The sequence below is a fragment of the Macaca nemestrina genome, chromosome X (genome assembly GCF_043159975.1).
Source record: "Macaca nemestrina isolate mMacNem1 chromosome X, mMacNem.hap1, whole genome shotgun sequence".
Taxonomy (NCBI): Eukaryota; Metazoa; Chordata; class Mammalia; order Primates; family Cercopithecidae; genus Macaca; species Macaca nemestrina.
Window position 1 is genome coordinate 80,541,669 of NC_092145.1, and position 12,725 is coordinate 80,554,393.

The 12,725-nt window shown below is 40.6% G+C and overlaps 2 pseudogenes; both read right to left on the reverse strand.

Annotated features, from left to right (window-relative positions):
* Window positions 1-3,562: 3,562 nt before the first annotated feature.
* Window positions 3,563-6,333, reverse strand: LOC105496947 (alanyl-tRNA editing protein Aarsd1-like; annotated as a pseudogene).
* A 2,157-nt stretch (window positions 6,334-8,490) lies between these two features.
* Window positions 8,491-9,584, reverse strand: LOC105496946 (MICOS complex subunit MIC27 pseudogene; annotated as a pseudogene).
* Window positions 9,585-12,725: the final 3,141 nt, after the last annotated feature.

Sequence of the window (12,725 nt, forward strand, 5' to 3'; positions counted from 1 at the left end):
TGGGTAACTAACAAAATTAAGGCAGAAATAACAAAGCTCTTTGAAACCAATGAGAACAAAGGACAATGTACCAGAATCTCTGAAACACAGCTAAAGGAGTATTTAGAAGGAAATTTATAGCACTAAATGCCCACATCAGAAAGCGGGAAAGATCTAAAATTGACATCCTAACATCACAATTAAAAGAACCAGAGAAACAAGAGCAAACAAATTCAAAAGCTATCAAAGACAAGATCAGAGCAGAAATGAAAGAGAGAGAGACCTGAAAAGCCCTTCAAAAAATCAATGAATCCAGGAGCTGGTTTTATGAAAAGGTTAACAAAATAGATAGACCGCTAGCCAGAATAATAAAGAAGAAAAGAGAGAAGAATCAAAGAGATACAATAAAAAATGATAAAAGGGATATCACCACTGATCACACAGAGATATAAACTACCATCAAAGGATACTATAAACACCTCGATGCAAATAAACTAGAAAATCTAGAAGAAATGGATAAATTCCTGGACATATAATCCCTCCCAAGACTAAACCAGGAAGACGTCAAATATCTGAATAGGCCATTAATAAGTTCTGAAATTTAGGCAGTAATTATTAGCCTACCAACCAAAAAGAGCCCAGGACCAGACTGATTCACAGCCAAATTCTACCAGAGGTACAAAGAGGAGATGGTACCATTCTCTCTGAAACTATTCCAAACAATAGAAAAGAAAGATTCCTCTTTAACTCATTTTATGAGGCCAGCATCCTGATACCAAAACCTGGCAGAGACAACAAAAAAAGAAAATTTCAGGCCAATATCCCTGATGACATCAATGCAAAAACCCTCAAAATACTGGCAAACCTAATCCGGTGGCACATTAAAAAGCTTATCCACCACAATCAATTCAGCTTCATCCCTGGCAGGCAAGGCTGGTTCAATATACACAAACCAATAAATATAATACATCACATAAACAGAACCAATGACAAAAACCACATGATTATCTCAATAGATGCAGAAAAGGCCTTCAATAAATTCAACACCCCTTTATGCTAAAAACTCTCAATAAACTAGGTATTGATGGAACGTATCTCAAAATAATAAGAGCTATTTATGACAAACCTATAGCCAATATCATACTAAATGGGCAAAAGCTGGAAGCATTCTCTTTGAAAACTGGCACAAGACAAGAATACCCTCTCTCGCCACTCACTTCAACATAGTGTTGGAAGTTCTGGTCAGAGCAATCAGGCAACAGAAAGAAATAAAGGGTATTCATATAGGAAGAGAGGAAGTCACATCGTCTCTGCTTGCAGACAACATGATTGTATATTTAGAAAACCCCATCGTCTCAGCCCAAAAACTCCTTAAGCTGATAAACGACTTCAGCAAAGTCTCAGGATACAAAATCAATGTGCAGAAATCACAAGCATTCCTATACACAAATAATAGACAAGCAGAGAGCCAAATCATGAGTGAACTCCCATTCACAGTTGCTACAAAAAATAAATAAATAAATAAAATAAAATACCTAGGAATACAATTTGCAAGGGACATGAAGGACCTCTTAAGGAGAACTACAAACCACTGCTCAAGCAAATAAGAGAGGACAGAAACAAATGGAAAAACTTTCCATGTCATGGATAGGAATAATCAATATCATGAAAATGGCCATACTGCCCAAAGTAATTTATGGATTCAATGCTATTTCCATCAAGCTACCACTGACTTTCTTCACATAATTATAAAAAGCTACTTTAAATTTCATTTCGAACCAAAACAGATCCCATATAGCCAAGACAATCCTAAGCAAAAAGAACAAAGCTGGAGGCATCATGCTACCTGACTTCAAACTATACTACAAGGCTACAGTAACCAAAACAACATAGTACTGGTACCAAAACAGATATACAGACCAATGGAACAGAACAGAGGCCTCAGAAATAACATCACACATCTACAGCCATCTGATCTTTGACAAACCTGACAAAAACAAGAAATGGGGAAAAGATTCCCTATTTAATAAGTCATGATGGGAAAACTGGCTGGCCATATGCAGAAAACTGAAACTGGACCCCTTCCTTCCACCTTATACAAAAATTAACTCAAGATAGATTAAAGACTTAAATGTAAAACCTAAAACTATAAAAACCCTAGAAGAAAACCTAGGCAATACCATTCAGGACATAGGCATAGGCAAAGACTTCATGACTAAAACACCAAAAGCAATGGCAACAGAGGCCAAAATTGACAAATGCAATCTAATTAAACTAAAGAGCTTCTGCACAGCAAAATAAAAATATCATCAGAGTGAACAGGAATGGGAGAAATTTTTTGCAATCTATCCAGCTGACAAAGGTCTAATATCCAGAATCTATGAGGAACTTAAACAAATTTACAAGAAAAAAACAACCCCATGAAAAAGTGGGTGAAAGATATGAACAGACACTTCTCAAAAGAAGACATTTATGTAGCCAACAAACATATGAAAAACAGCTCATCATCACTGTTCATTAAAGAAATGCAAATCAAAATTAGAAAATGAGATACCATCTCATGCCAGTTAGAGTGATGATCATTAAAAAGTCTGGAAGCAACAGATGCTGGCAAGGATGCGGAGAAATAGGAAGAATTTTACAATCCTGGTGGGAGTGTAAGTTAGTTCAAACATTGTGGAAGACCGCGTGGCAATTCCTCAAGGATCTAGTACCAGAAATACCATTTGACCCAGCAATCCCATTACTGGGTATATACCCGAAGGATTATAAATCATTTTACTATAAAGACATATGCACACGTATGTTTATTGCAGCACTGTTCACAAGAGCAAAGACTTGGAACCAACCCAAATGCCTATCAATGATAGACTGGGTAACAAATCATGCTTCATATAAACCACAGAATACTATGCGGCCATAAAAAAAGATGAGTTCATGTCCTTTGCAGGAGCATAAATGAAGCTGGAAACGATCATCCTCAGCAAAGTAACACAGGAACAGAAAACCAAACACCACATGTACTCACTCATAAGTGGGAGTTGAACAATGAGAACACATGGACACAGGGAGGGGAACATCACACACCAGGGCCTGTCCACAGGTGGGGGGAAAGGGGAGGGAGAGCATTAGGACAAACACCTAATGCAGGCAGGGCTTAAAACCTAGGTGACTGGTTGATAGGTGCAGCAAACCACCATGGCACATGTATACTTATGTAACAAATCTGCATATTCAGCACATGTATCCCAGAACGTAAAGTAAAATAAAAAAATGTATTCCCTAAAAAATGTCTTGAAATAATTACCAATCCAGTAGGAATGAGCGCCCTTAGAGACCCAGATTGGGATCCCTAACTCTTCTTCTCCCCAAAGGAATGAGGGCCTGTTCATCAAATGGCTGATTTCAAGGCTAGAACTGTTTTCATACTGAATACAAGGAGAACAACTATATGCCAATAAGTTGGAAAATCTAGAAGAAATGGACAAATTCCTAGACACATACAACCTACCAAGATTGAACCAGTAGAAATCCAAAACCTCAGCAGAGCAATAACAAATGATGAGATTCAAGCCATAATAAAAAGTATCTCGGGTAAACAAAACAAAACAAAACAAAATGAACAAACGAACAAAAGAAAAGAAAGAAAGAAAGAAGAAAGAGAGAAAAAAGAAGAAAGAAGAAAGAAAGAAAGAAAAAGAAGAAAGAAAGAAAGAAAGAAAGAAAGAAAGAAAGAAAGAAAGAAAGAAAGAAAGAAAGAAAGAAAGAAAGAAAGAAAGAAAGAAAGAAAGAAAGAAAAGAAAGAAAGAAAGAAGAAAGAAAGAAAGAAGCAAGCCTGGGACCCTATGGCTTAATTGCTGAATTCCACCAAACATTTAAAGAACTAATATCAATCCTACTCAACCTCTCCAGAAAAAAAAGGAGGGAATACTTCCAAAACCAATCTATGAGGCCAGTATTACCCTGATACCAAAACCAGGCAAAGACACATCAAAAAATAAATGAAAGAAGGGAGGGAGGGAGGGAGGAAGGGAGGGAGGGAGGGAGGGAGGGAAATATAGTCCAGTATCTCCGATGAATATTAATACAAAAATTATCAACAAAATGCTAGCAAAATGAATTCAACAATACATTAGAAAGGTCATTCATCATGACCAAGTAAGATTTATTCCTGAGACCCAAGGTGGTTCAACATACACAAATCAATGTGATACATCAATATCAACAGAATGAAGGATAAAAACCTTATGATCATTTCAATGGATGCTGAAAAAGCATTTGATAAAATTCAACATCCCTTCATGACAAAAACTCTCAAAAAACTAGGGATAGAAGGAACATATCTCAACATCATAAAAGCCATATGCAGCAGACCCACAGCTTGTATCATACTGAATGGGGAAAAACTGAATGCCTTTCCTCTAAGATCTGGAACACAACCAGGATGCCCACTGTCGCCTCTGTTATTCAACATAGTACTGGAAGTCCTAGGTAGATTAATCAGTCAAAACAAAGATGTAAAGGGCTTCCAAATTTGAAAGGAGTCAAATTATCCTTGTTTGCAGATGATATGATCTTATAGCTGGAAAAACCTAAAGATTCCACCAAAAACTATTAGAATTTATAAACAGGTTCAATAAGATTACAGGATAGAAAATTAACATACAAAAATCTGTAGCACTTCTTTTTTTCAAGTCAAGCTATTTCATCATCCAAAAGACTCCTCCTGTGGTAAGAGGAGGTGAGCACCCTGAGCTCTCACTTCCTAGCACTCTGTGTGCTGATGTAGTTCTGGAGAAGTGATATCACCTCTGACTGCTGGCTCATGTTGGTGACTTTGCCCTGAAAGCAGCCTTTCTTCCCTACTCCTTTGCCTTCTAGGACCTCATCCACCCTTGGCTCCAGGGTTTCCATGGTCTCAGGTGGCCCTGCCAGTAAAAAGAACCTAGCACCTTTCTCATCACCCATGATTAAGAACAGGAAGGAATCCTCTGACCCAATCTCATTAGCAACGATATTCATGAACTATGAATCACCCTCCTTCCTGTGTAATATGACCACATCCCCCCAGTCTGGGTCAGTCCTGAGGCTATGGGCAATGTGCACAGCTGAGTCTCTGAGCAGATTCAGGTTGTTCTGCAGGAGCTTGGTGTAGTTCTGGAGCTTTTTCTTTTTTTAATTAAATTAAATTAATTAACTAACTAATTTATTTATTTATTTATTTTTGAGACAGAGTCTCTGTCGCCCAGGCTGGAGTGCAGTGGTGTGATCTCAGCTTACTGCAGCTCCGTCTCCTGGGTTCACACCATTCTCCTGCCTCAGCCTCACAAGTAGCTGGGACTACAGGCACTCGCCACACGCCTGGCTAAGTTTTTGTATTTTTAGTAGAGACAGGATTTCACCGTGTTAGCCAGGATGGTCTCGATCTCCTGATCTCGTGATCCACCTGCCTCAGCCTCCCAAAGTGCTGGGATTACAGGTGTGAGCCACCGCTCCTGGCCATGTTCTGGAGCTTTTTCACTGCTTCCGTGTGATCCTCTGCTCCACACTTAAGCAGAGTGATTCAGTGCTTTTTCAGTTTCATGACTTCTCTTCATCCACTTCAGCATCTGGTTCCCAGCCAGAAATATCAGGTTGATTTTATTCCTTTTCCTCTTCTCGGTGCCTAGAATCTTAGTAACTGGAAGGTCATGGAGATTGCTCATGGGGATCCCACAGCACGTGTTGAAATCAACACCCTTGATGGTAACAATTCCAATGGTCCCAGCATGATCATCTGGCAGACCCCAGCCTCTCACCTGCTCCACCTCAGGATCATTCAGGCTCAGTTCTCATACTTTCTTGAGCAGCTGATCTCTGATATTTTTATTGACACTCTTTTCAGTGGCAGTTATTTTCTCTGCATTCACAGAGGGGCTTTCCAGTTCCATCACACTCCAAAATCTCCCTAACTCCCATGATGTTGTTTTTAACTCAGACAGATAATCAGCAACTGCTGTGATGAGATGCTGCCCTTAATGCTGCTGCATGTGGTCAAACCTCCACTCCCAGTCTACCCAGACCAGGACCTGGCTTCCAGGATCCAGGGGTGTCTGTGTGAAATGATCAGCCTGGGCTCCCGAGCGGGTCACTCCCAGCACAGAGATGTCATTGATTGTACCACCATCATCAGGCTGTCTTCCACCGTCAGGGAAAAGCAGCATGTATTGCAGCACCGTATGAAAACTGCCCAGCACTTATTTCTTGCCATTGCTCCCTTCTGTCTGCAGCTCTGTGGGACCACAGGAGATTATGGGTGGTGGTGGACTCCTGGGCATTGCTATTCTGCTGATACCAGAACACCATCATGGCCATCTCTCAGGCATCAGTAGTGTTTCTATATGCCAACAGTGAACAATCTGAAGAAGATATTAAAAAGTAATCTCATTTACAATAGCCACACATAAAATTAAATACCTAGGAATGAACCAAAGAAGTTAAATATCTCTATAATGAAAACTATAAAACACTGATGAATGAAATTGATGAGATCACCAAAAAATGAAAAAATATTCCTTGTTCATGGATTGGAAGAATCAATATTGCTAAAATGTCCATACTACCCAAAGCAATCTACATATTCAGTGAAATCCCTATAAAAATACCAATGACATTCTTCACAGAAATATGATCCTAAAATTTATACGGAACGACAAAGACCCAGAATAGCCCAAGCTATCCTAAGCAAAAAGAACAAAACTGGAGGAATCACATCACCTGACTTTAAATCATACTATAGAGCTGTTGTAACCAAAACAGCATCATACTGGCATAAAAGCAGATACACAGACCAATGGAACAGTATAGACAACCCAGAAACAAATCCACACACCAACAGTGAACTCATTTGTGACAAAGGTGCCAAGAACATGCACTGGGGAAAACACAGTCTTTATAAATACTCCACAAGCACAAGCAACCAAAGCAAAAATGGACAAATGGGATTACGTCAAGTTTAAAAGCTTTTGCACAACGAAAGATACAATCAACCAAGTGAATAGACACCCCTAAGAATGGGAGAAAATATTTGCAAACTACCCATCTGACAAGGGATTAATAACCAGGATTTATAAGGAGCTCAAAGAACTCTACTGGAGAAAATCTAGTAATTCCAGTCAAAAATGGGCAAAATATTTGAATAGGCATTTCTCAAGAGAAGACATACATATTGCAAAGAGGCATATGAAAACGTGCTCAACATCACTGATCATTAGAGAAATGCAAATCAAAACTACAATGAGATCATCTCACCCCACTTTAAATGGCTTATATCCAAAAGTCAGGTAGTAACAAATGCTGGTTAGGATGTGTACACTGTTTGGTGTGAATGTAAATTAGTACAACCACTATGTGGAACAGTTTTCAGGCTCCTCAGAAGACAAAAAATATTTAACTACTATATGATCCAGAAATCCCAGTGCTTGGTATATACCCAAAAGAAAGAAAATCAGTATATCAAAGAGATATCTGCGTGCCTATGTTTGTTGCAGCAGTGTTTACAAGAGCTAAGATTTGGAAGCAACGTAAGTGTTCATCGACAGATGAATGGGTAAAGAACATGTGGTACGTAGACACAATGGAGTACTATTCAGCCATTAAAAAAAGAATGAAATCCAGTCATTTGCAACAACATGGATGGAACTGTAGATCATTACATTAAGTGAAATAAGCCAGGCACAGAAAAACAAATGTTTCATGTTCTCATTTACTTGTGGGATCTAAAACTCAAAACAATTGAACTCATGGAGATAAAGAGTAGAAGAATGGTTACCAAAGGCTGGGAAGCGTATTGGGGGCATGTTGGGGAGGTGGAGATGTTTTATGGGTACAAGTAAGAATTAGAAAGAATGAATAAGAACTACTATTTGATAGCACAACAGGGTGACTATAGTCAATAATAACTTAATTGTACATTTTAAAACAACTTAAAGGGTGTGATTGAATTGTTTGTAACTCGAAGGATAAATGCTTGAGGGGATGGATATTTCTTTCTTTTTTTTTTTTCTTTCCCATAAAACATGGATATTTTATTCCAGCTCTAGGAAATGGAAAAAAAAAAAAAAAACAGAGGGAAACACATCTTTCCACATACCATTCTAATTTAACTGACATTAGTCTGGGAACGCTAGAGCAGAAATATATGTTTATTTGTATAAATATGTATGTCTTTATACATACATATATGTATTTTCAGATTTTAATCTCACTGGAGTTCATGTCTTCATTTTTTTTTTAAATGCCCTTAAAGGTCATCAAATGCAAGCTAATACTTCTACCTAAGTCTCCTCATCAATCATTTAATATTGTTTGCATTGCATTCAGTTTGTCTGTTAACCACTTATGTAATTTATCAAATTGCACATTTGGATATGTAAGGGAAAAACTTGATTTAAGTAATACTCTATCAGTTACCCATTTCATGATTTTTTTCATCATTATTTGCAACGTCACACATCTTGTAGTTTTCTATGTAGTCTCTGTATGCAGTCTACTTCAGCTTCTAGTGCTGTACATATCTATATCTTCTGGGTGGGACTGCCCGTGATCCATGAGCTTGTGGTCAGGCATAAACTGTGTTGCGCCTGAAGTGAATTCTGATTTGGTTTTCGCTTCAGAGCTGAGTTCTGTTGGCAAGGGCACTGAGTGTTTCAAGATGTCAGTTGTTTTTGCAGGTACTTCTATTTCAACAGAGAATCCTAGCTTAGTTTTTTCTTTATGTTTAGGGAGTGACTCTTCTTTGCTGCTTTTTGTCCACAGTGATTTAACTGCTCCAAAAATTTGCTGACTTATAGCATATATCTTTTTCCCTGTTACCTTAGCAATTATTATGGACTGAACTGAGTAACAAACAGTTGCTCCTAAAGTGGCCAGTCCCAGAGGATAAGTAATTTTCTTAAACTTGGAACCTTTTCTCGCTGAAACCAAGCCCACCAATCCTGAAACTGTAATAACTCCCATTTTCGGAAGAAAGTCTCGAGGAGGATTCTTCAGATAGACATAAGCATCTTTTCCAAATTGTGCTGTATCCATTATCCCATTTTTCACAAAGACATAAACACCCTTGCACCAGCCAATATAACAACCAGTTGCAGTCTGGATGGAAGCAAAGCCCATTTGTAAATGACCAGGCTGCTCTTCAACATATTTAGACTGAAGCAGTGGTGCAGTATATATGGGGAGCTGCTCTGGTTTCACTAGCTGCTTTTTGGATTCCTCTTCTTTGACTGTATGTACACTTACAGATGCATATATCAGACCTGCAGGCATGGTTGTCAGTTTTTCCATCCTGATGGCCGCCATGTCTACGACCCTTTCCGCCAAGGTTGAGGGGATGGATATTTCATTCTCCATGATGTGCTTATTTCACATTGCACGCCTGTATCACATCTCATGTACCCAATAAATACATACCTCTACTCTGTGCCCACAATTTTTTTCCCAAACTATTGCATTTATTATAAACAAGGGTGCAGACCATAGACTCTCAGAAACACAACAGATACGAAGCTGAGACAGCTTTGGTGAAACAATAACTGAGAGACAGGGAACACCAAGGTATTCATGTCTGCCATCCAGGGCCCTACACCCCACCTTTGGTCCAGATGGTCCCTTGGCCCAGGTGTCCCTGCTGCCAGAACACACTGGACTGGGGTTCAGAAGTTGCATATTCTATGAGGCTGGTGTCAGCGGAAGCAGGGACTCACAGTCGCCAGGTCGTCCCTCTCCTCCTGGCCAATTTCCCTCCATAACCCAGGGGTTTTAGTCTCACATCAATTATCACATTTTAAAACAGAAAACAGGCAAAATGTTTGGTTAAAATAAAATGAAAACACTGCAGGGAAGAGACCTGAGTGTGCTGGTGGACAGACCACCCTGTTCACCTGTGGGAAGGGCAGGGCCAGCAAGGGCAAGAGAGCTCCCTTTGGGTAACTAGGCTCTGTGTGTGGCCCTCCAGGTGGTCCTAGGGAGGATGCAGGGACAGGGACAGTCCAGGTAGACAGCTATCAGGTAAATAAGGCTCTGTCTGAGGTGTTCTGGCATCAGGAGGCTGCCTGACCCCCAGTGGGCATGACACAGGCTCCAGGGAGCAATGGGACATCTGCCCAAAGGATCAAAGCCCAACTTGGTCAGATCCCAAGCTTCACCTGCATCATGTTCCTGGCTCTGCAAAGGGTACTCCCAACTCTGGGGACAAACCTTGCCCTTGGGCAGCAGCTGGCTACGTTGCCAAAACCAGGACACATCGATATCATACTCACAGAAAGCTACACCATCCTGGTGTGACAGGCCACACTTGCTCACCCTAGGGTAAGCTGGAAAAGAACTCCAGATATGCCCTGGAGAGCCCCCCACCTCTCAGGGGCCACCTCGCAGGGTGCTCCCCACCCCATTCTTTGAGTTTGGCTTGAGATTTTAGTAAGCATAATTTCAGATGAGGAAGAGAAGAAAGTCTGGTCCCAGCCCACTCTGGCAAGGATCGTTCCCCACCTCATCAGCATCAGAGGAAGCCACATACACAGGCAGGACACACACAGCACACACAGGGCATAAGGAACCATGCCTGCACACCACTCACACACACACAACATAACCTAGTGGCAGCCAGAGAGGCCGGGGCACACTCAGGGAGCCACCTTCGGGGCATCTATGTAGGCCAGGTTGTAAGGAGGCTGGCTTGTGGGGTATGGCACGGTTGCTCCTCTGACCAGGGTCTCATGGTAGGCCGGTGGGCCCATGGACTGGGCCGAGTAATGTGGTGGGTACTGTGTTGGGTAGGATGCTGCTGGCATCCCTGGCTGGGGGAGCATGGGGTAGTAGCCCTGGTAGCTCGATCCAGGGTAGCTGGGTGGCACACTTGGAGGCTGAGTGTAAGGGGCGTGCACCACAGTGGTGAACGTGGTCGGTGTCACATCTTGTATAGGCAGCAGCAGGAGCAGATGAAGCAGATGATGATGATGATGACAGACAGCACAAAGATGGTCAGGCTGATGGCCACCCGTAGCTCTGAACCCCATGTTAGCCTCTGCCTTCACCCAGGGGCCTCCTGCACCCCTGGACTTCCCCTCTTTCCATCATGGGCCACTCAGTTTTAATTTCCTCTCCTTTCAGAGAAAAGGAAAGCAAATCTCCTCCTGCAAAATTAAAAAATAATAATACAAGGAAAGTATTAGGCGGGGTGCGGTGGCTCATGCCTGTAATCCCAGCACTTTTGGAGGCCAAGACAGGCAGATTACTTGAGGTCAGGAGTTAGAGACCAGCCTGGCCAACATGGAGAAACTCCATCTCTACTAAAAGTACAAAAATTAGCTGGGCATGGTGGCAGGTACCTGTAATCCTAGCTACTTGGGAGGCTGGGGCAGGAGAATCGCTTGAACTCGGGAGGCGGAGGTTGTAGTGAGCCAAGATTGGACCACTGCACTCCAGCCTGGGCAACACAGTAAGAGTCTGTCTCAAAAAAAAAAAAAAAAAGTATCAAAAGACCATTGGGTCATGTCAAAGAGACTCAGAAGGCAATTTGATGAAAATCTCACAGGCCAAATATGGGACAATCTGAATATCAATAAAAATCAACTGCAATGAACTGTAAGCATAAAATATGTCTCACACAAAGATTTCATATTGATATTTGCAAAAAAGTAATGTTCCTGTTGGTTGAATTGTGTCTCCAAAAAACATTCATATGTTGAAGTTTGGCTCAGTAGTGCATGCCTATAGTCCCAGCTGCTCAAAAGGCTGAAGCAGGAGGATAAAGTTCAGAGGTTCAAGGCCGTAGTGAGTTATAATCATGCCTGTGAATAGCCACTACACACTAGCCTGAGCAACATACTGAAACTCTGTCTCCAAAAAAAGAGTCCAAATGTTGAAGTCCTAACCTTCAAAACCTGAATGTGACAATAATTAAAGTTAGGATTTTTGAAATGGTAATTAAAATAAAATGAGAAGCATGTTAGTAGAAGCCTTGATTCCTTTGAAGTGACTATTGGTAGAAATATGGACATTAAAATGATTTTGGCGAAGGCTCAGAAGGAAAAGAGAAGAACTGTAAAGAGAGAAAGCTTCTGTCATCTTATGGAATATATCATCATGAACATCATATGGTAAAAATACGAATGTTTAAGGTTCTGGTGCGGTCTCAAACAGAAATGAGGAACATGTTATTGGAAACGGGAGGAAAGGTTATTCTTGTTAAAAAGTAGCAAAGAACTTGGACAAATTGTATTCTAGTGTTTGGTGAAAAGTAGAATTTATAAGTGATGGATGAATATTTAGCTGAGTAGATTTCTAAGCCAAGTGTCAAAGACCTGACCTGGCTTCTTTTTGCTGCTTTATAGTAAAATGTGAGAGAAATAATTAATTTCAGGAATGACTTGTTAAGTAAAAAGGGACCAGACTTGAAGATTTGGGAAATTCTCATCCTATTCATATTGCAAAACTTAGAAAGTGTGTTCTGGAGAGAACATCAAGGATATGGCTGGAAAACAATTTACTAAAGATATTACATGTGCAATTCATAGATCCAATGAACAGCTCAGCAGAATCCAGGAATAGAAAGGCAGTTGTCTAGGAAATATATGTGGACGACTCTCTTGTCTGATTTTGTACCTTCTTTGAATTGCACAGGAGGCCCAAAAGGGTTTTGAGAATTTTGTGCCAGCAGAAATGCTGCTAACTTGGACTGAAGGGGACAGAGATGGGATAAAATGAAG